Source organism: Eptatretus burgeri, chromosome 4, assembly GCF_056783735.1.
Source record: "Eptatretus burgeri isolate ZD-2024b chromosome 4, Ebu_testis_v1, whole genome shotgun sequence".
Lineage (NCBI taxonomy): Eukaryota > Metazoa > Chordata > Myxini > Myxiniformes > Myxinidae > Eptatretus > Eptatretus burgeri.
In genome coordinates, this window is record NC_140964.1 from 8,963,488 (window position 1) to 8,987,548 (window position 24,061).

The following is a 24,061-nucleotide window of genomic DNA, read 5'->3' on the forward strand; positions in this document are numbered from 1 at the left end:
TTTAACGTACATCCGAGGGATGACACCCATTGATGCCTCACCCTGCCTTGCAACACCAGCATAACGGTTTATAGCTGGGTCGAGAATCGAAAGCTGACGAGACAACTCAGAGGCGAGTATACCTCTCGGCTATCCTGTCAGCCCTTAATAAAGGTACGATATTGGATATCAAAATTGTACTAAAATATGCTATTTGGTATCTGTCTGTCTATTTTTGAACACAATACACTCTGTGGTGACATCAAATCTCAACCAAACTTGACAGGAGGACCCAGGGTCACATGATGGGGTTGTTGCGACTTAGTTTTCCCCATTCTCCAAGGGGTTTTTTCCTCCTTGGGTAAAATTTGTGTTGAGGTGTACATCGTGTTATGATAGCTAATCATGGCGCTTTTCCAAGGCTGTTTTTAATAAAAGTAATAACTATAATGATAATTGCATAATATTAATGTTATTACAAAACTTTATTAATAATAATATCCCCCCTCTCCCCAAGGGGTTTCCCCTCCTTCGATAAACGCCGTATTCGTCACATCCAAGGTGAGTGTCAGAGATCGGTGGAGTTCACATCCAGACCGAGTATCGGTAGGCGGTGGAGTTCATATCCCGGCCAAATCGTACCAAACATTTTAACGTTCAAAATAAAAGAGAGGGCACGGACAATTAAAGCATCAGGTGGTAGCCTGACAGGTATGATGAAAATCATGCAAATGACGTCACTATCACCTTGAGCTTTGACATATACCCGGCGTAGTGGCGTGCGCCTGTAATCCGGCTCCTCGGAGGCTTGGGTTGGAGGATCTCTTGAGGACGAGAGCTCTGTGCTGTGCCGCGCTCTGAGGGTGGAGGGCAGCCCGGAATCGTGGCGAAACCCAATCCTTATCCCTGTGTCGTAAGAGGCGACCAGGGTTGCATCAGGAAGGGCATCTGGCGTAAAACCTGTGCCAAATCAGTATACGGATCATAACGGATGATCCGCTGTGGCAACCCCTAACGGGGGCAGCCGACAGAAGAACAACATGTGTATGTGTATATATGTATATATATATATATATGTATATATATATGTATATATGTATATATATATATATATATATATATATATATATATATATATATATATATATATATATATATATTGTCAGAAAACATTGGCAGCCTCACCTTTGTCCTCTGGTAAAGTTTGATGAAGAGCTGAGAGCTTTCACGAGTTATCACACTTGCAGACAAACATCCAAATAGACAGACTGACATGTGATGAACATTTTCAATTTCATCATAACAACCATATGTTGGGCACCATTTTGCAGGCTTGATGGGGCCCAACCTCCTGTGTTCAAGTTCCTTGGGCTAACATTATTAATTGCCGGAATCCTTCGGATTTCGGCAATTATGTTGGTCGGTTGTGTGTCTGTCTGTCTGTCTGTTTGTTTGTGTGTTTGTTTACCCTGTAGCAGCCACACCGTTTCAGCGATCATGACCAAACTGGGTACAGACGTCGGCCATGGTCCAACTTAGACACTTGTCGTTTTTGGTGAATCTCAGTCAAAGGTCAAGGTCACCGAACAACCGAAATTCTTATTTTCACAATAACGTCCGCTAAAATGGTCGTATCGACTTCAAACCAAATCCAAAATGTGCATCTTCCAATACTGCATCCAACCATATGTCTCATTGGGGTGTCACACCAACACCCTTCTTAGCGGTCGGGGGTCGAATGTCGGGGGGGGGGGGGGTCGGGTCAAAACTTTCAAATTACGATTAAAAACGCCATTTCAAGTCCGATTAGTTATGATGATGACCAAACTAAGTGCTATAACTCATTAAACAGTCACACTATCGACTTGTAAGAACCAAATTGATTTCCAGGTTTTGTTTTTTCAGAAATCATGGAGATATGACAGTTATTCCTTGCTCAATGAGCAATTTATTTACTTCTTTATTCGTATGTTCGTATTTATTTATTTGTATTTACTCCTGTGGCTGCTTTGCCACGTCATTTTTGGGGGCACAGCTGTGCCACTGATGCAGAACCCCTCGTTTCCAGGAAGGTGATACTTGGTGGTTCGGTTGAGTGCATGATCATGAAGAATTGATTCTATTTTGGTGAAAAATCTGGATCCGAATGCAGATCTGAGAGTTATTTCAGTTTTTTTTTTTTTTTTTACAAGCGATTCCTCACCATCGATAGATGGGGCCACATACGATATATTGCACAATATTTCAAAAAAGTTGTGGATGGATTATGACAAAACTTGATGCACGAGTTGGATAGGTGATAAGAACAAGCCAATTGGATTTTTGTTCAGGTTAGCAGATCTGGCCTCTCAGTGGGATACAAAACGTAAACTGTTCAGCATGACAGAGGTGTGTGTTGCACTGAGTGCTGTTCCAGTTTTCTCTGTTGATATAACTTATTCACATTTCATCTGCCTTTTTTTTTGGAGTAGTTTGTGAAGACTATACATTTAGTTTGATTTGAAATCATCATGAAATAAGCTCAAGTGTTTTCAAAATGTGTAAACTTTGGATGGGAGTGAATGCTTTTGCAGGTGACTGTACATACTTTATAGACATACTTACATTCCAATTGTGCAGTACATACTTTATCGACGTACTTGCATTCTAATTGTACTGTACATACTTTATAGATGTACTCTCATTCGAATAGTGTATACTTTATCGACATTCTAACTTTCTCATTGAACAGTGCATACTTTATGGAGGTACTCACATCCTCCTTCTTCTTGCATATGACAGCTTTGCTGCCGGGTAGCTATCATTTTGATGGTGCACGACTATGCTGCTGATGATCTGCCCCTATAACGGTACAACAGTACTCATTTCACCATCCTTGGAAGGATGACAGGCGATGTCAATCCCACCTGGTGTTAATTCAGCAGCCAACATGGCTTGACAAACAAACAAACTGCCATATTCTCTCCTCTGGCGAGGGTAAATATTGATAATTAAAGGAGTGTTTTTGTCTGCGGTCCCTGAAGGTTCCTGTCAGGTTTCCAACTTCCTGGTGGAGCAGCATTTATTTATTGAGTGTTTTTAAAGGTAAATTTTGGTCTTAAGCCTGCAATTAGAGCTCATCAAGCAGTAAATGTGAAATGTCGGTTTTGTTTAGTTGGTCATCCTTTGTATGAGGGCTATTGTTATGATGGGATGGTAAGATATCTCCTCGTTCAATATAGTCAGGCCGAGTACCAACCAGTCATCACGGTATGCCTCATGTTTCTTAGCATTCGACCAACATGTCTGCTACACTTGTTTGATCAAAGATTTATTGGAAGAAAAGTGCCAATCAAAAGACTGCATTGGTGTATGAAAAAGTACCAAAATTAAACATTTTAAATAGGTTCCCAAAATGGTTGAGTTTAAACTCGAACCGGAGACAGACCGACCTCGAAGCAATGGTGAAAGAGTGGTCCATGAATATTGGCAGGGTTGCGCAGGCTTGATGGCCCGAATGGCTTCTCCTACATTGAAGCTCCTTATGTGATTCCTTGTGTGAAAGTCAATCTCCAGAGGTGGAGCTGCTTTATCATGTTGTTGCTTTCGATAATTTCATACCTTGGTTGGAATGGTTTGCAACACAATACACATCAAAGAGCAAAAATCACCACAAAACAGATCTTAAAATGGTCTTGTGTAACATTTTATCCACTGACCTCAGAAACTGCTTTGGGAGGACCAGAAATGAGTGGAGACAAAAGTGAGGAAGCAGCAACAAGTAAGTACAATGCCTCCTTCGTTGCTGGTTGATATTTCTATTCCTGTGTTTCTGTGTCTTTATATTATTATTTATACTTCTGTGTGTGTATCCGTGTGTTTACAGTTGCATTTTTGTTCTTTGTCTTTGTATTTTCATGTGTTTATGTATGCACACATAGGACTACCTCCATTACGGAGGGCATTCAAAAGGTTCCAGAACATGATACTTTTACTGCAGTGACAAATAATAATATCCAGTATTTGTGTAATTTGTCATTTCAGATGTGTATATATATATATATATATATATATATATATATATATATATATATATATATATATATATATATATATATATATTGTTGTGGTTACCAGATTCGCAAACCACCATTCAGGTCCCTTAGGTGAGGTATCTCGGTAAGTACATGTGTAGTTAGGCCCAAACCCGTTGTCTAGTGGGAATACATGTCATTTATACGTGCTGCGACTCTTTAGGATAGCCGTTTTTCTTTTACTGTCTTTATTTTGGACCAATCGCCACCATCACAACCACAACATCAACCACCAACCACAACGCCGCTTCACCACAACCGCCATGACCTTTACCGTCACAACTCGCCACCATCGCATCACCGTCATCTCGCGCCACTCATGGGCACCGATGCTGGACTCGTGTAGGGCGCACGTTGAACAGCGTGTACAAAATCACGGATTTTCTGCTTCAAAAACGGATCGAAAACGACACACGCCCACTTTTTGCCGTCCAATCGGTGAGCGAGGGGCGAATTGGCCCCGCCCCCAGGGCGATCGATATATGCAAATTTGTGGATCAAAAAGCCTTCACGCCCACTTTTTGTCGGGCCAATGGGGAGCGAGTTGAAAGGTCAAAGGGAGGGGGTCAAAGGCGAAGTTACGGGGGGATAAAAGGACGGTGTTCGTCAGTAAAAGGGTAGTAAGAAGTCGGAACGAGGAAGAAGGGAGTGGTAAAAGTCGGAACGAAGGAGTCGCAAGTAGTAAGAAGTCGGAACGAGGAAGAAGGGAGTCGTAAAGGTCGGAACGAGGCGAAGGAGTCGGAACGAGGAGTAAGAAGTCGGAACGAGGAAGAAAGGAGGAGTAAGAAGTCGGAACGAGGAAGAAGGGAGTCGTAAAGGTCGGAACGAGGCGAAGGAGAGTCGGAACGGAGGGGACGAGCTGTGGAGAGGCGGCGAGTCGGACGAAGGGTGCTCGCGTCGTGCAAGGAGCTGCGCGCCCGAGGGAGGCCGGCAGCGCGACCTGGCCGAGGTGGAGACGCTCGTCGCAGATAATAAAGATCCTCTATACCCCGAGCATCAGCAACCCCCTCCTGTTCCCCCCCGCGCTGAGATAGTGCGACCAAGGGGGCCCCGTTCCCACCCCCCTGCCAGGCACTGTCCACGAGGCCCGCGGGTTGCGGGGCCATCGCCGCTCCGCGTCTCATCACCAGACGGGTAGGCCCGACCAGGTCTCGGCCCCAGGCCTACCTCATTCTTGAGGGTATTTCTTTTCCTTGGTTTTGGGTATGTGTTGTCGGCGCCGTCTGTGAAGTAGAATTGTATAAGTGTTGCCGTGTGCTCGGTAGTCGGAATTAGCTCTGCACTGTGTTTTCACTTTTGTGTTTGCTTTTTGTGTAAATGGAATTGTGTTTTCTTTTTTGTGTGCATTTGGTGGAATTGTATTTGTGTGCTTCCCGTGTGCCGAGAATAAACGTGCTTTATTGTTGAACTGTTTCCCGCTTCGCTTCGTCTTTTCCTCCATTGAATCCCCATCTTGCTTCACGTAAAGGGTTGGTAGTGGGCTGAATACGCCCGATAATTAATCGAACCGTCGAGGTCGACGATAACACCGCTCGGTTATTCTGATAGTACGGAACGGGTCGCTAAGTGGCCCGTGTCCGAAGTCGACCTGCGGCGAGGTGCGATCGCCCGGTCTACCCTCCGCGTGGGTACTTAGGTAGTTCGAATTTGGCGAGCAACCCTATCCCACGCGGGGGCTGATTGGCTCGATCGCGGTGAGACCGAAGGTCCACCCGTGACTGGTTCCCGGCGTTAGTCCGAGAGGGTCACGACTGGATTGTCCGTCCGGTGGGCGACGCGCCGCGATTCGAGTTACGTGGCCATCGCACGCCGGCGGGCGCGAAAACCGCAACACTGGTGTCAGAAGTGGGATACAAATTCATCGCCCTCCTCGCGGCACTGGTATCGGAGAACAGGAAAACAGGCTCTCCTGTCTCCGGCTAAATTCACGGGAATCGGTCCAGGGGTGAGAGAAGCGACCCCCGATTCCCTCCAAATTACGAGCGAGCAAATTAACCCTTCACGAGAAGCAAGATGGCGTCTCAAGGCGAGCGGGAGCCGGGGGTATTAGAAATGGATGTAGAATGTGTAGGATCCATGGTCCAGGATGGAATCCCCGAGCAGGAAATGTTGATTGTGCAGGAACACGGACTCGCCCAACTGAACCCAGGGCCCGGTGCGGCAGCGGCCGCGGTGTATGACACCTCCCCCCCCCCTCTCCACCAAGACCCTTCCCCAACCCTTGCCGAAACGGCTCAGCTGAGTGCATCCAACATGGCCCAGCTATGCGCCATGCTGGCGGCAATGAACAAACAAATGAATGAAGTGAAAACGACGATGGATACAAATACAAATGAAATAAAAAACGAAATGAAAGGCATGAACGAAACGATGGATGCGAATACACAGCAAATGAGGGAAGAGATGAAAGAACTACGGGGTGAGACGCAGAACATGGGCCGATGCCTGCAGGCGGGCATGAAGGCCGTGACCAGGGAGCTGGGAATGGCGACTCCACGTGTAGGAGCAAACGAGCTGGATGGGGGTGCAACGGCTGACAGGCCCGCGGTGGAGGCGGGTGAAAAAATAATTCGTGGAACGTGTTGGGCGAGGGTCGTGACGATGACCGAAAGGGAAAAATTAAATGGGGGGACCAAAACGTGTGAGACGAGACACGAGGTGACGACAACAGAAATAATAGTTGAGACAAGGGAGGTAAAGGGTGAAGAGTTGGCAGTGACGGTAGCCGGGAAGGGAACCATAGAGGAGAGACTACACGAGGAAGACGGGGTAAGTGACGCACACACACACACAGAGGTAGCGGAGAGAAAATTGGGGGGTGAGCTCGCGGAGCGTGTAGGGACCCGGTGCGAGCAGCGGGATGGCCTCCTCCAGGAACGAGGGGAGGGAGTATGCCCCCTTGAGGCGAGTCACGACCAGGTGAGTTCGGTCGTGCTTTGCGAGGTTGAGAGGACGGGTGCTGTGGACGGGTGCACGGAGAGCTTGGGGGGTGTAGAGGCCCCGGAGACCCTTGTGGGGACACAAATCCCCAGTGTGGTTGTCCCTGTGTGTGTGGTGCAAGGTGTGAGTGCGGCACCGTGTGTGGAAGCGACCCCGTGTGTGAGTGGTGTGGTGGCGATGGTGCCAGAGTGCGTGCTTCCCAGCACGCCGGGTGTGGATGGGGCACCGTGTGTGAGTGAGGCCGTGTGTGTGGATGAAACGGCCAGTATGAATGAGGCACCACGTGTGAGTGGTGTGGTGGCGATGTTGCCGGAGTACGTGCTTCCCAGCACACCGTGTGTGGATGAGGCACGGAGTGCGAGTGAGGCACCGCGGGTTAGTGCCCCCGCGTGTATGAGTGAGGCACGGTGTGTGGATGAGGCACCGCGGGTTAGTGCCCCCGCGTGTGTGGATGAAACGGCCAGTGTGGATGAGGCACGGAGTATGAGTGAGGTCCCGCGGGTGAGTGCCCCCGCGTGTATGGATGAGGCACCGCGGTTGAGTGCCCCCGCGTGTATGAGTGAGGGACGTGGTGTGGAAGAGACCGCGTGTGTGAGTGTCGCCGTGTGTATGAGTGAGGTACCGCGGGTGAGTGCCCCCGCGTGTATGAGTGAGGCACGGTGTGTGGATGAGGCACAGCGGTTGAGTGCCCTCGCGTGCGTGGGTGAGGCACCGCGGGTGAGTGCCCCCGCGCGAGTGAATGGAGCACCATGTGTGAGTAGTATGGTTTGTGTGAGTAGTGAGGCACGCGTGAGTGAACGGCCGTGTGCAAGGTCGCTGTGTGCAAGGGAGACCGTGTGTGTGAGAGAGCGGTATGAGAGGGAGATGTCGGTTGGCATGCGGGAGCACGCAGCCGCGTCTCCCGGTGTGAGTTTAATGGTGTGGACTGTGTGCGTCGTGACACGCAGGTATGCGTGTGTGGAATGGAGACGACGACGGCGACAGAGGAGAGAAAGCCGAGTAGCGGCTGCAGTTGTTTCGCGGACCGTGCCGGGTTCACCCAGCAGTGAGCACGCGGTTCGTGCTGTGCAACGCACGAGACCACCACGTGCTCGCTTGCGAGAGTGAAGTCCCGGTCCGGAAACGCACGCGGTGGATTTGCCGATCCCGCGGACGGACAAAGTTTAGGCAGGTAAATGGATTTGGACCGGACGGGTTCTCCACGCGATCGTGTGTGTTAAGCTCCAACGGGCAAAGCACATGTGTTCGCGTGGGGAACCCTCGAGACGTGTGGCTTGTGTTTTTTTTTTTTTTATGCGCACGGTGACGTCATGGCTGCACGTGGGGTTGGAATTCGGCAGGAGGGGTATCTCTGCCGGATGGTCCCGTCCAAGGAGGGACGAGGAACACGTGCAGCTGCATGACGTCACGGGCAGGTGCAAAGTGCGCGAGCTCTGAGTTGCCGCGCAGGTGCTGCGCATGTAAAGAGAAAAAAAAAAAGGGAAAACAGCAAGCCTCACTTTCGGGTGTACAGGATTCCTGGGCAAGGGGTGAAAGACCCCCTTACCTGGGCACAGGATGGAAACTAGTTAGGGGGAAGGGTTAGCTTAGTTAGACCGACTTCATGGGGCAGGGGTAAGTCCTCATGGAGTCCGTGGAATGAATTAGTTAGAGGGATTTAGTGAGCTTTAGGTTGGGAAATAAAATAAAATGATTTATTTGAGGACATGGACAGACTTGTGAATGTGTAGTGGGGACGTAGCTTAGCTACGTAGGTTAAAAGGAACGTGCTGTAGTTTAAGGGACGACGTGGGAGCACGAGTTAGTTAGGGGATGTAGTTAGAAGGATGGCAGAGTTCAGCGGTGTGTGTGTTGAAGAGTTGGTGAGTTGTGAGGCATGTGCTTGGTGAGTGAGTGAGGCCAGCGGGTCTGTGTGTGTGGAGTGAATGGGGAATGCATGGTGCGATGAGTGATTGGGGGGAGGAGTGACTCCCGCCCAAGGGACCCCCGGGGTCAGTGTAGATTGAGTCAGTTGGGTTAGTCAAATTGAAAAATGGAGGTCGTTTTGCTGTTGGTGGGAAAGTAGGCTCGAGACCCATTTGGAGGGGTGCAGGAGCCCTGTTGACGGGCTTGGGAGCGTGGCTGCGAAAGGTGAGTATCGCTGAGTGGGTACCCCGGGCACCAGGCTAGTCGGCCGCGGTAGGCCAAGGGCCCATGGGGGCCGGGATAGAGTAGTGGGCACGGGTTGCGCCTGCTTGGTGTGGGGGCCCGGGGCGCCATTAGCCGCGTGGGCAGTGTTGTGGGCACGGGTGACCTCGGAAAGGGGCCCGGGAGGCCGGCCTGCCACGTGTGCGTTTCAGGGGAGGTGCCATGGGGGGCACTCCCCGGTGTTAGGGAGCTGGTAGGCTCGGAGGCAGTGTAGTGCCCGCGGGTGCCATAGCGGGAGATTCGGCAGAGGGTCGTGCCTGCCGGAGGGAGCCACGTGTCCCAGCCAGGAGACCGTGTGAGGGCACGGAGAGAAAATTGGGGGGCGAGGCCCGAAATTGTAAGGACACCAACACAGGCGACGGGAATCTGGGTTGTTAGAACCAATAGTTTAAGCGAGAAGCGCTTGTTGAAAGCCCCGGGGTAGTTTAACAGTTAAATGGATAGGGTAGATTAGGAAGTGTACCCCTCCGCACCATCCATCCCCTCGCTGTCGTTGTGGGCCGCTGGACCCACTTTGGGTTAGATCGCCGAACTCTGGGGAGGCCATTCTGAGGCTTCGTTGGGCCTCGACACAGGACGTTAGCTCTCCCTTATTCCCCTCCGGGAAGGGAACGTAGGGGTTGGGAGTAGGCTAGGTGACAGGATAGGTTAGCCGAACAAGGACGATAAAGGGGGTTAGGGGACGATTTATAGAGGGGAAGTAAACATAAAAGTAAAAATAAAAAAAAAATAAGTTGGGGCTAAATTGGGGTTTGACAAATTAAGGGAGTGGGTATGTACAGTGACAGGCAAAGGCGATAGGTTGGGAGGGAGACAGGTAGGTAGGTCCGAGCCCGCCCTCCAAGTGGCCAGCACCACCGCACTCCCTCCACCAACCTCCGCTGAACGGCAAGAGCTGGCCAACTTCATCGGCTGGCCGTGTTTTGCTTCAAGGCGGAGGCCGGCTAACTTCATTGGCAGCTGTTGTTGTGCTGCAAGGCCTGTACCGGCCAGTTCATCTGCGGGCTGTGTTTGCCTGCAGCGGCCTTCTTCTGCGGGCTGTGTTTGCCTGCTGCCTTTGCCATGCCATGCCCACTGCCCCTGTTCACCAGCCCCCGTTCAATTTTTGCTTTGCCCCCCCTGTTCATTTCCATGTGCGCCAGGATCAAGGCAACAGTTTGCAAGCTGCGAGAACTGCCCTGTTGGCAGCTACAACACGGGCCTGCAGTGGCGGCCCGTGCACCGTGTTTGCGTTCATGCATCCATTCGTTGTGCTCATTGCGTGTGCCACTTGAGCTGGCACGGAGACTGCGTTGTGCAGCCCATGCACCGTTGTGGTTCACTGCGTTCAGTTCAAAAGGGAAGGCCTTGGACTGCGTGTGAGCAGCCAGCCACGTTCCCTGTCACCTGCATTGTTTTGAGCCAGAGACTGCATGCGGGCAGCCTGGCTCCCTGCTAACTGCTTTCTTTTGCAGAGTTCAATGATCCTGGGCCATGGTTTAGTGTAAAATTTGTAAGTTAAGGTTAAGATGTACTGTAAATATGAGTGCGCCGGCATGTATGTCTTAGCGCCGGCAATTTTATTTAAGTCGTCCGTGTGAGTGAGTTTGTTTAGATAGTTACGCAGCCCTTAGGTTATTTATTTTGGGGACACGAATACCATGAATGTCGCACTCAGGGATCCGTAGGTAAAATGTACTAGGGGAAAACTACACATGATGGCACACGAAAATTTGACGACTCGGGACGAGTCTGTAAAAGGAAGGGGGTAGTGTTGTGGTTACCAGATTCGCAAACCACCATTCAGGTCCCTTAGGTGAGGTATCTCGGTAAGTACATGTGTAGTTAGGCCCAAACCCGTTGTCTAGTGGGAATACATGTCATTTATACGTGCTGCGACTCTTTAGGATAGCCGTTTTTCTTTTTACTGTCTTTATTTTGGGACCAATCGCCACCATCACAACCACAACATCAACCACCAACCACAACGCCGCTTCACCACAACCGCCATGACCTTTACCGTCACAACTCGCCACCATCGCATCACCGTGTCATCTCGCGCCACTCATGGGCACCGATGCTGGACTCGTGTAGGGCGCACGTTGAACAGCGTGTACAAAATCACGGATTTTCTGCTTCAAAAACGGATCGAAAACGACACACGCCCACTTTTTGCCGTCCAATCGGTGAGCGAGGGGCGACCTGGCTCCGCCCCCAGGGCGATCGATATATGCAAATTTGTGGATCAAAGCCTTCACGCCCACTTTTTGTCGGGCCAATGGGGAGCGAGTTGAAAGGTCAAAGGGGAGGGGGTCAAAGGCGGTTACGTGGGGGATAAAAGGACGGTGTTCGTCAGTAAAAGGCGTAGTAAGAGGGCGGAACGAGGAAGAAGAGAGGGGTAAAAGTCGGAACGAAGGAGTCGCAAGTAGTAAGAAGTCGGAACGAGGAAGAAGGGAGTCGTAAAGGTCGGAACGAGGCGAAGGAGAGTCGGAACGAGGAGTAAGAAGTCGGAACGAGGGAAGAAAGGAGGAGTAAGAAGTCGGAACGAGGGAAGAAGGGAGTCGTAAAGGTCGGAACGAGGCGAAGGAGAGAGTCGGAACGGAGGGGACGAGCTGTGGAGAGGCGGCGAGTCGGACGAGAGGGTGCTCGCGTCGTGCAAGGAGCTGCGCGCCCCGAGGGAGGCCGGCAGCGCGACCTGGCCGAGGTGGAGACGCTCGTCGCAGATAATAAAGATCCTCTATACCCCGAGCATCAGCAACCCCTCCTGTTCCCCCGCGCTGAGATAGTGCGACCAAGGGGCCCCTGCTCCCACCCCCTGCCAGGCACTGTCCACGAGGCCCGCGGGTTGCGGGGCCATCGCCGCTCCGCGTCTCATCACCAGACGGGTAGGCCCGACCAGGTCTCGGCCCCAGGCCTACCTCATTCTTGAGGGTATTTCTTTCCTTGGTTTTGGGTATGTGTTGTCGGCGCCGTCTGTGAAGTAGAATTGTATAAGTGTTGCCGTGTGCTCGGTAGTCGGAATTAGCTCTGCACTGTGTTTTCACTTTTGTGTTTGCTTTTTGTGTAAATGGAATTGTGTTTTCTTTTTTTGTGTGCATTTGGTGGAATTGTATTTGTGTGCTTCCCGTGTGCCGAGAATAAACGTGCTTTATTGTTGAACTGTTTCCCGCTTCGCTTCGTCTTTTCCTCCATTGAATCCCCATCTTGCTTCACGTAAAGGGTTGGTAGTGGGCTGAATACGCCCGATAATTAATCGAACCGTCGAGGTCGACGATAACACCGCCGGTTATTCTGATAGTACGGAACGGGTCGCTTAAGTGGCCCGTGTCCGAAGTCGACCTGCGGCGAGGTGCGATCGCCCGGTCTACCCTCCGCGTGGGTACTTAGGTAGTTCGAATTTGGCGAGCAACCCTATCCCACGCGGGGGCTGATTGGCTCGATCGCGGTGAGACCGAAAGGTCCACCCGTGACTGGTTCCCGGCGTTAGTCCGAGAGGGTCACGACTGGATTGTCCGTCCGGTGGGCGACGCGCCGCGATTCGAGTTACGTGGCCATCGCACGCCGGCGGGCGCGAAAACCGCAACAATATATATATATATATATATATATATATATATATATATATATATATCTATATCTACAGGTGTTCACACAAGCTTTTTTATAAGGTTCTCCAATGAGTACTGTGGTGGAGATTTCCAGATAGTTTATTATACAGAAACACATTTATGTGGAAAGAAGAGCTTGTTTCAAGAGTCCAAGCAGATCGCTGCCTCTGAGCCAGAATACATGGCCTTTTATACGATTGGAAATTGGGAGGGGGGGTGAAAACATCACAGGGCACTTGGCCAAACAGACTACAAGAAAGCTTTGTTTGCACACGAGGTCCTTTAAGCAAAGATAAAACAATGTTGTGCATAATTAAGCACATTGCATTGTAAAAGAATGCGTGTCTTTGGTCGGGCATGTATGCACAGAAAACATTCATTTACTTTAGACAATGATAAGCATTTATCTCAGTGTGCAGATGGAGCATCTGGTTTGTACAGCTTTTGCAGAACAATGAGAGATGAATGACAGCAGCTTGATGAGACTCCTGTTGATAAGTGGACAATGGGAAGACAGAGTTTATGTTTGTACAATTTTGCAATTGAATGGGAGGCCAGAGGAAATGTGACTAATGCCTCTGAGGACCAGACTCTCTGGCGTCACCGAAGTTATTCTCCTCAATTTGCCAACTCGGTGGAAAATATAAGATAATGTTGTTACATAGTTAAATAACATACGATTGTTGTGGGCAGGGGTTCGATTGGTGATAAACGACCACTTGGTGGAACAGTGGAGTCGTCTCCCACGGAACACCCAGAATTTAGGTTGTGACTCTCGGACAACTCCGAAAGGTCACAGGTCACTTAGAGGACCGTGGTCGCCAATATTTTGACGGCGTGGGGTCAGGTCCACTTGTCTAATTCCAATTTACCTAAGTCCCCACGCCGTATAACTACTGGGGAAACCACACCCTCGACCGACTTTGTCTGAATCTAGTCACTATCACCGACTCGGATCCGGCGTAACCGAGCGGAAGTTACCAAATCGCGCCGGACCAAATGACAACTTACCGGCCCAAACGGCCTCACTAATTCTCAAGTTCGAACCATGCTGGGTCAATCAAAGAAGGGACAGAAACGAACTGGAACATTGAAACAATTATTTTATTTACAGGAATGAAAGAAAGGCGACGAAGTGTTGACTTATTCACGACTATATGCATGCAAATATTTACAATGATCATAAACACTTAAACAGTTTTACTTATAGGACGGTGCCACATACAGACACACCCAAAAGAAAAAGGACCCAATTGGTCTTTATTCGACCCTCGCAGCCAAGGGGATAGTCGAGCTGGGGGTCAGAGTTCTGTTGGGTTACCTGACCGCGTTCGTGCGGCTTGGCCCACGACTGCACGTGTGGGGCCTGTGGTCCGTGGGAGCTTGGATGGTGAAGAGCGGATTCAGGGTCGTTCCTTGTAGAAGACCAGCAGAAACTCCAGGCTTGAGAGCTCCAGCAATGATGACAGTGCACCCAAACTGCCTTCCAAGAACGGCTCCCTCCCAAGAACTTCAAAGAACTCTCAATAACTCCCAAGGACACACAAGAACTCTCTGAACTCTGAACTCTCCGAACTCTATACACACACACACACACACACACACACACACACACACACACACACACACACACACACACATACACACACTGAGGGTCATGTTGTCCTTTATCGACCGCTCTGATCGGGGCGGGCCTTAGTGGAGCTGACGCGCTGATCGCCCTGATTGGACAAGGACCTCCATGGATCCGCCCTTTCTGGGCGGAGTTATGGCCGAGCCGGGGAAAACCCCGCCTCCTACGCGTTTATGTACCCCTGTTGCGAGAGAAACAACGATTTTGCCTCGTGGTGTTGCAGGCCCCCCTAACAAACGGACGCCAACGTTGTCAGACGGAATGAAAACCCGTCATTCTTGTTCCAAAAACAGCTAAAATTGATGAAAAAGCGGCCAAAATTGAAACCAACACTAATTACGGTCGCAATAGCAGATATAATGAAAACAAACATATTTATTCTACACACAAGAACGGACAATCCCGAAATAGATTGGTGGGGAACGGAAGCAAGATTGGTTATTTCCGTCGCGAAACGTCCGAGAGCGAAACAAAAGTGGTTCATTCTGGTTACTGTAGTGCGAACAAGATGGCGGATGCAGTAGAACGACCTGTTACAGTGTGTAAATTTTGAGTGCTTGTGCCTCGAACATAAATGTAATATAGATAATATATAGTGGGTAGTACCTGATATAGTTTTAACAATTTATTAAACTGAATTTTGTTGCGATGATCATGTTTGGTTTGCCTGTATTTCGAGCCCCCGAGTGAAGGATCGCTAGTTGTGTATGCCCATTTCAACATAGGGGATCGTGTATGGGATCTTTTTACAGTTTTTACTTCATATTAACTTTGTTATTTTATTGGAATTTGCAATTTATTATTACTATCAAATTTTACCTCTTGCAAATATAAACAATCAATCGTCACTGAACGCTGCAGCACGGGGGCATGAATTTCACGAAATGTCAGCCGCACATTAAGTCAAGAGGGCGCATTTATCGCTGCTTGTATAATATCCCGTACCACAAACGGGTTTTCATTAACAGACATTATATATTCAAGGACCGGGCGTAGTGGCGTGCGCCTGTAATCCGGCTACTCGGAGGCTTGGGCTGGAGGATCGCTTGAGGACGGGAGCTCTGTGCTGGGCCGCACGATGAGAGTGTGTTGGGCAGCCCGGAATCATGGCGAAACCCAATCCTTATCCCTGTGTCGTAAGAGGCGACCAGGGTTGCGTCAGGAAGGGCATCCGGCGTAAAACCTGTGCCAAATCAGTATGCGGATCATAACGGATGATCCGCTGTGGCGACCCCTAACGGGAGCAGCCGAAAGACGAACAACAACAACAACAACAACATTATATATTCAAGGCAGACTACGTTAAAGTTAACTTACCATAACTTCAAGAACTTTTCAAGCTGTAATGTTTTACACGTTATGGTAACTGGAATGAATCGCTTTCGCTTCGGTCTCCGCCGTTTCGCGACGGAAATAACTGATGTTTCTTCCATTCCCCACCGTTCTATTTCGGGATTGACCGTTCTTGTGTCAGTCACGACAGTTCTTGTGTGTAGAATAAACATGTTGGTTTCGGTTATATTTGCTATTGCGACCGTAATTACTGTGTTGGTTTCAATTTCGGCCGCTTTTTCATCAATTAGGGCTTCAAGCCAAATGGCTGAAGCCCTATTGAATTCGTTAGTATTATTATTATTAAAGGCGTTTTTATGTTCTCCTGACCGATTTTGTGGCGGATCTGGAGGGAAAACTGTTGGATGAAATTCAACGAAACTTAACACAATAATAACTCTCCACCTGAAGTTTATACTATGAAACATTTGATGACGTAGGTCACGTGGTATGGTGGCCATATTGGATTTTCTCCAAAACCTAAAAACATCTTCTCCAGAACGGATGACACGACAGCCTCAAACTTTTGCACACATTTGCATTGTTCCATGGGAATGTTAAGTTGTTAATTTAGTCGAAATCGTTACATAATTCATATGATTTAAAATGATGCCGATTCGCCTCATTAAATATGCAAATGAGAGTTGAAAAAATTTAATGACAAATTTAGATAGCACATAAACTGGGGACTCCCAATATATTTATACAATGTCTGTATTTGACCCCAGTGAGCCCCCAGCACCCCCCAAAGTTGAAAATCACCCATTTTTGAAATGTCATAAAATGAAAACAACACTTGGATGAAATTCAATGAAACTTAAACACGTAATAACTCTCCACCTGAAGTTTATACTTTGAAAATTTTGATGACGTAGGTCACGTGGTATGGTGGCCATATTGGATTTTCTCGAAAACCTAAAAACATCTTCTTCTCCAGAGCGCATAACCCAACAGCCTCAAGCTTTTGCACACATTTGCGATGTTCCATGTGAATATTAAGTTGTTAATTTGGTCAAAATCGTCACAAAATTTATATGATGAAAATTATTGCGATTCGCCTCATTAAATATGCAAAATAAGCAAATGAGAGTTGAAAAAAATCGAATGACAGATTTAGATAGTTCATAAACAAGGGACTCCAAATATGTGTACACTATGTCTGTATTTTACCCCAGTGAGGCCCCAGAGCCCCCAAAGTTTAAAATCAACCATTTTTAAAATGTCGTTAAATGCAAACAATGGTTGGATGAAATTCAATGAAACTTATCCATTTAATAACTCTCCACCTGAAGTTTATACTTTGAAAATTTTGATGACGTAGGTCACGTGGTATGGCGGCCATATTGGATTTTCTCCAAAACCTAAAAACATCTTCTCCAGAAAGGATAACCCGACAGCCTCAATGTTTTGCACACATTTCCGACGTTCCATGGGAATGTTAAGTTGTTAATTTGGTCGAACTCGTTACGTAATTTATATGATTAAAATGATGCCGATTCGCCTCATTAAATATGCCAAATATGCAAATGAGAGTTGAAAATTTTTAATGACAGATTTAGATAGTTCATAAACAGGGGACTCCAAATATGTGTACACTATGTCTGTATTTGACACCAGTGAGGCCCCAGAGCCCCCCAAAGTTTAAAATCACTCATTTTCGACATGTCTTAAAATGAAACCGAAAGAAGATAGAGCTATAGTGACTGCACATTCTGGAAGATCGTTTAACGTCCTACAAGTTCGCCATTTACATTAATATGCAAATGTGTAGTTATTGGACTTTTTTCGGGACTTGAAACTTTGTCCAGCCTCGATTTGTCCAATGTGAAGTTTCTTTCTTTATCATGTATTGCTATCGGCTTTACAATCCTTCATTGGTATAACATGAGGGACACAGTAGCGAGACCCCATTGCAGACTCAGTGCAAATTAAAGTCCTTTGATGTCGGATGCACGGGTTGAAGCCTGGGATTACTGGTTTACCAGTTTTAATTTTAGCTGTTTTTGTAACAAGAATGACGGGTTTTCATTCCATCTGACAACATTGGCGTCCGTTTGTTAGGGGGGCCTGTGTTGGAATTCAGACCAATTTGAGGAAGTCGAATCCAGTATGCTACGGCCGTGAGGCGAGGGCGCAAGCGCTGAAAGGCACTGTGGCCGCAAGTGGAGGGGATCTGGAGATTGAAATATCCTAACTATAAAATTACTCACAGCGCACACATGAAATTCCCATTAGACATAGGGGATGGATTATAACTGTACACATACTTATCGAAATAACTGAACTACGGTGACTCTGGCTGTTTGTGTGCACAAGGTTTCCAAATCCGCAACACTATATCTATTCATTTATAAAACAACTTTCAATTTGTAATGATTGGTGAAGTATATGTTAGAGTAACAAATATAACGGATGGGTACACATTTCCTTCAACTAAACATGGACTAACGAGATCTCTTACCAGGCCCAGATGCACTTGGGCCAGTATGGGGATTATATATTCGTTATTATTGTATTGATTAATCAATGATCCTCGTTTAATATGGAAAAATATATCAGTTTATGGGGAATTAACAAGACCATAGTATAGTGAACCGAGATTATATTCCATCCACCCATAGCCTGTCAGCATTGACTCTGCCGGTGCACCGAAAAGATGAGCTCTGACCTTGTCAAAGTGAGAGACCTGATGAGCATAATTATCCCACAGACAATTGTAAAGACAAAATACTTCTTCAAAAATTTTTTTATACTTCCATATTGTTTAAAGGCAAAATAAAGAGAAATGAGTACATAATTTGTGGACAAAGAACACATCTCAATATGAAAAATATTTGTTTTTGTGTGATCAATGCAGAAACACCAGTGCTTTGCAATAGTCATGTGAGCTTTTTATGATTAAAATGTCCATGCTCATATTTCACAAGATGGCATGAATTATTTTTACTTCCACATTTCCAGCAGAAATGGTTTGGTACTCACAAAAATTATTGATCTTCAACTCACCAAGTTCTTCCTTCTCCTCATGCAGTTCAAACAATTGGGCTGATGTGCTTGCTCTGCTTTGGTCACCCTTCTTGGAGATCTGATCTAAAGTGGTTGCCATGGCAACCAGGATGCTGTTTTCCATCCGTTCCTGTCCGCACTCTAACTCCCAAAGTTTTCAACTTTCACGTTTCATATTTGGTACATAGGTGCAGACTGTGGAGACGGTGTGTCGCGACATACGTTCGTCATCTAAAGTGGTTGCCATGGCAACCAGGATGCTGTTTTCCATGTTGTAGCACAATTCTGTATATACCTTCTTGTTCGGGCGTATATTGTGCTCACTTGTGCCCTTGTCTCTCTTCAGGTCAGGTCAGGTATGGGAGCATGTGCCAGAACAGCGCGTCACTGCATCCACTTCCCGCCGGTACTCCAGGGGCCTCCGTCTGGCCATCCCCCAGGCAGATGCCAGGCCCATCCCCATCTCCTTGAGATGATGGTCAATCTGTTGCAACCATGAGGCACGTGGTCGGCCCACTGGCCTCCTCCACTCATGAGACTCCCTCGCTGAGAGAATCTGGTGAGCAGGATCAGCGTCAGGAAAACGAGCCACATGTCCATACAGCCGCAATTGACGCTCACGGACTATGCAGGAAACAAATCTCATCCGAGTCTCTCTCAGCAACCGTTCGTTGGACACAAAATCCGACCAGCGATAGCCAAGGATTCTCCGAAGAGACCTGGTACCAAAGGAATTAAGTCTCTGTCTCAGATCCTTGGTCAAAGTCCAAGTCTCGCACCCATAGAGCAAGACTGGAAGTACCAAGGACCTGAAGACTCGGACTTTCGTCCTCCCGCACAGGTACCGGCAGCGCCACACCCCATGATCCAGTGAATCCATGACTCCCCAGGCCCGACCCAGACGTCTATTGACCTCTGACTCGCAGCCAGCAGAGACATGAATATCACTGCCAAGGTAAGTGAATCTCTCCACGACCTCAACATCCTCACCACAAACAGACACAGACAGGACAGCAGCATCCAAGATGTCACCGAAAGCCTGGATCTTAGTTTTGACCCAAGACACCCGTAATCCCAATGGCTCCGACTCCTCATTCAGCACCTCGAGGGCCCCCAAGAGGATGTCTAAAGTCTCCGCAAAGATGACTGCATCATCTGCAAAATCAAGGTCCGAGATCTTGACATTCCCAAACGATGCACCGCAACTTGATCTCTCTGACATCCTCCCTAAAATCCAGTCCATACAAGTGCTGAAAAGTGTGGGGGCAAGTACACATCCCTGACGAACTCCAGTAACAACTGGAAATAAGTCAGAGATGGTACCACCACACTTCACAGCACTCTCAGTACCAGAGTAGAGTTCAGACATCAGATCGATCAGTTTTGGTGGCACCCCACGAAGACCAAGAATCCTCCAGAGGACATCCCGATTCACTGAATCGAACGCTTTACAGAGATCAATATAGGCTGCAAGCAGCCCCTGCCGAAACTCTTGTCTGCGTTCGGTGAGGACACGAAGTGCAAGTATACGGTCAATCGTTGACCTCTTTGGTGTAAAGCCTGACTGCTCTGGACGCTGGTGCTCAAGCAGATGGTGGCGAACCCTATCAAGAATTATCCGAGCAAAGACCTTGCCCGGCACTGAGAGCAGCGTCACCCCTCGGTAGTTGTTGCAGTCTTGGCGATCACCCTTCCCTTTCCAGAGAGGGACAACAAGGCCCCTCTTCCAGTCAGTTGGGATGATGCCTGTGTTCCAGGCAGAGCACAAAACTGCATGCAACGACACGAGTGCAGCATTTCCACCAGCCTTGAGAAGTTCGGCATGGATGCCACATCCCTGGAGCTTTGCCCCGTTTCAACTGGTTCACCGCAGCCCGTGTTTCCACAAGCGAAGGTGGACCACAGTTGATTCGAGGGGGTCAGCAACAGGGATTGGAACACCCTTGACGTCCAACTCGACAGCTGGGGGATCAGCCTGGTACAACCGCTCAAAGTAACCGGCCCAGCGGGCCTTCACTTCAGACTCCTCTGTCAAGAGCCTACCACTCTCTGCTCGAACTGCAGTGCTCCGAGGGATGGGCTTGGATGAACGTAATGCGCGAATTCCCCATGTAAGCGGGACGAGAATCACCTGTCCACATGTGATGATCTACCCCCTCTCAGATTCCTCGCACATAGGCCTCCTTGTCCACCCTCAGTGCACGTACAGTTTTACGCCTCAGCTCCCTGAACAGCTCAGCTCTGCCATTCAGCCTGGCCCTGTGACTCTGGTCAATGGTATCCAGTGTCCCTTGAGAGACAAAATTCTTCTTTGCCCTGCGGTGAGCTCCAAGGCATCCACCGGCAACATCAAGGACAGTGGTCTTGAAGGCGCTCCACAACTCTTCAGGACCCCCCAAAGCACCCAGACCCCCCAAGTGTCCACTCAGCCTGTTCGCAAACTCCTCAGCTACTCTCTCATCCCTGAGCTTGGCAACATCCAGCCTAGGCTGGGATGGTACCATTCTCCAGGATTTAAGGTGCAGCTTTAGAGTTGCTACAACAAGTCTGTGGTCAGTATTGAGGAACTGAGCACTCCGGTAGACCCTGCAGTTCTGGATCATCCTCCAACGACCGTCAATGAGGACATGGTCAATCTCCTTTGTCACACCGCCAGCGTTGGAATACCAAGTCCAGCGATGAGCTTGTGGGCACTGAAACCATAAACCAACCACCCTAAGTCCATGACTTCTTGCAAAGTCAAGGAACTTAGTGCTATTCTGGTTCATAGTTCCTGACCCATGGGGACCAACACACACCTCATAACCATCCCTATCAGTTCCAGTCGATGCATTGAAATCCCCCAAGACTAGAAGTATATCTCGTCTGGGGCACTGATCAACCACAGACTCGAGCGTGGCGTAGAATGCATCCTTCACGGTGAGATCACTCGCCTCAGTCGGAGCATAAACAGAGACCAGGGAAATGACACCTAAGGAGTGGCGAATCCTTAATCTCATAATACGCTCGTTGACCGGTGTTACCTCTATTATCATTGGGTTCAGCTTATTGGACACAGCTACAGCAACTCCTTGGGTATGGTAACCATCAGAGCGACCAGACCAATAGTAGGTGTAACCACCCACCATTATCTCGCCGCAATCCGGTCTCCGAACCTCAGAGAGAGCTGCAATCCCGATGTCCAAACGCTTGAGGTCAGATGATAAGAGACAGGTGATCATCCTCTCTTAGGGATAGGACATTCCAGGCACCCACCCGAAGGGACCGCCTCAGGTTGACCCAAGGAGACCGTCATGTGGTGGACGACACCTCAGCACCACTCCGACACACTCTCCCGCAATCTGACCCAGGGATGTTACCCCGTGGTTTCCCTCCTATCATCAAAGATTGGGGGTCCCGAAGGCTTTGCCCCAATCCCGTCATCCGGTGAGCTGCCCTGCGAAGGGAAGCTGCACAGGAGGTACTCCCACGGAGTGGGTTTTCAGATTTTTTTGCGTTTTTGCGTTTTGCGGAATGAAGGGTTTTACAGTGGCCGGAGTGCAAATCCTGCCACCAACCTCCTAATAAGAAGTGACCCAACTGCAGGAGGACGTCCGCAGACACAGTTGGGCACTAGATATGGATGGCCGTTGGCTCACAAGGAGCTCCTCCGCCCTTTGACAGGTTTTGGTTTTAATCCTGCTGGGTGTCCATATCCAAACACCCTCCTCACCAGAAAACCTGGTGGGGGAGACGGTTTAGTCGCCGACAACCCGACCATGGAACAGGTTAGTACAGGTTTACATGGTACCTGTAGCAGGTCACAGATCGAACCTGACCTGACCCTTTTGTCTCTCTTGCTTTTCACAAATACAAACTCAGTACCTTGTAAATACAGCGATTGAATATCTCAGTGTGGAACAGAATGATCAGCTGATTTCGAGCAATTTCCCAGTGTGTGTGCAGTGCACAATATTGTTGCCGTTCTGCAAAACCGCATGCCTCAAAAGTAATGGCACCCAACATGCAGTGATCCTCAGGCAGTTATTTCAAGTGTGTCGACTGCAGAAACTCTACCACGAAAGAGTTAGATTCTGATGACGAAGAATCAGATGAGGAGTAGATGCTCCATGACACGATAACCGTGTCATCATTGTGTGATACCACAGTGTTTTACAATGATGTACATGAACGTGTTAAACATGAAAGAATTCATTTCAAAGAAAGGCTACTATTTTTGCTTGCACTTTTAAAATAAAATTATTAAAACACAATGTGAGTCGTCTCCCTATTATATGAATACACAGACATCAGAATTCCCACAGAGTAATACACAGCTATCTCAGAATGGACACAAGATGGTGTTCTAGGTTTTGCTAATTCGCATAACTAATTAATGCACAACTTCTTGCACTGACGAGTTGTGAATTCTTTCTCAGTGATTTTTTTAAAATCTTAATCTACGCAAAATTTCAGGAAGATACACGAGGTGGGTCACAAAAGTCAAAAACTAGACACATTTTGGATGCTCGGCCCACAGTCTACTCTTCTTTGCCTCTGCCCTGCCCTCTTCTTCACTGCTCCTCATTGCCTCTGCCCGACGCTGGTTCTTCGTTGCCTCTGCCCGTCGCTGGCTCTTCACTCGCGGTTGGTGTGCGACTGAGACGTGCTTATTCCGGATGACCAGTGCGGAGCGCATGTTGCCACAAGCCTCGGAAAAGTGACTAAGCCGGAGATAACGTGCCAACTCTGGGAATGCTCAAGCGGAGCATCCCACGGAGGTACACGCTACACAAGCAGACCTATGCATGTCTAGGTTAGGGATCTGTTGCCTCCCGTATCTTCTTTCCTCTCTCTCTTTCCACCCCTCTATCTAGTCCCCTTTGGATGCACAAAAAAGAAATCCTACTGACTCGCAATCACAGTTTCCTCGAGTACACACCACACCCCCATATTGCACGACACCACACCTCTCACTCCCACACCTTAGACACCAGTATTTATCCCTCCGACCTCCCCCAAAGCATACTGGGTTGTGTTGGTCGGCCGACCGCGCCAGGTATTGCAAGGCTGTTTATCCTCATCTGCTCTCTTTCCTTCTGGCTATGTAATCTTCCTCAGCTGTGTGTGTCTGTCTGTGTCTGTGATGTTGCCTGTCATAGCATAAGTTAAGATTGTAGAAGTGATGACTGGATAAGTCTGCTCTGCTTTTGTAAATTGCTTGCCTTTTGTCGCACCCCACAAATTCCTTGCTATCCCTGCTGTAAATACCAATAAACTCCATTCACTGTGCCACATACCTTTCCTCGCCTGATTTTAAATAAATGCTTTGTCTAGAAATGTTC

General features: G+C 48.4%; 1 long non-coding RNA gene across 1 annotated transcript; it reads left to right on the plus strand.

The window, feature by feature from the left end:
* The first annotated feature begins 1,156 nt into the window (after positions 1 to 1,156).
* Positions 1,157 to 24,060, plus strand: LOC147027440 (uncharacterized). Its single transcript, XR_015057045.1, has 2 exons — positions 1,157 to 3,739; positions 22,672 to 24,060. It is a non-coding gene; the product is annotated as an uncharacterized LOC147027440 (long non-coding RNA).
* Position 24,061: the final 1 nt, after the last annotated feature.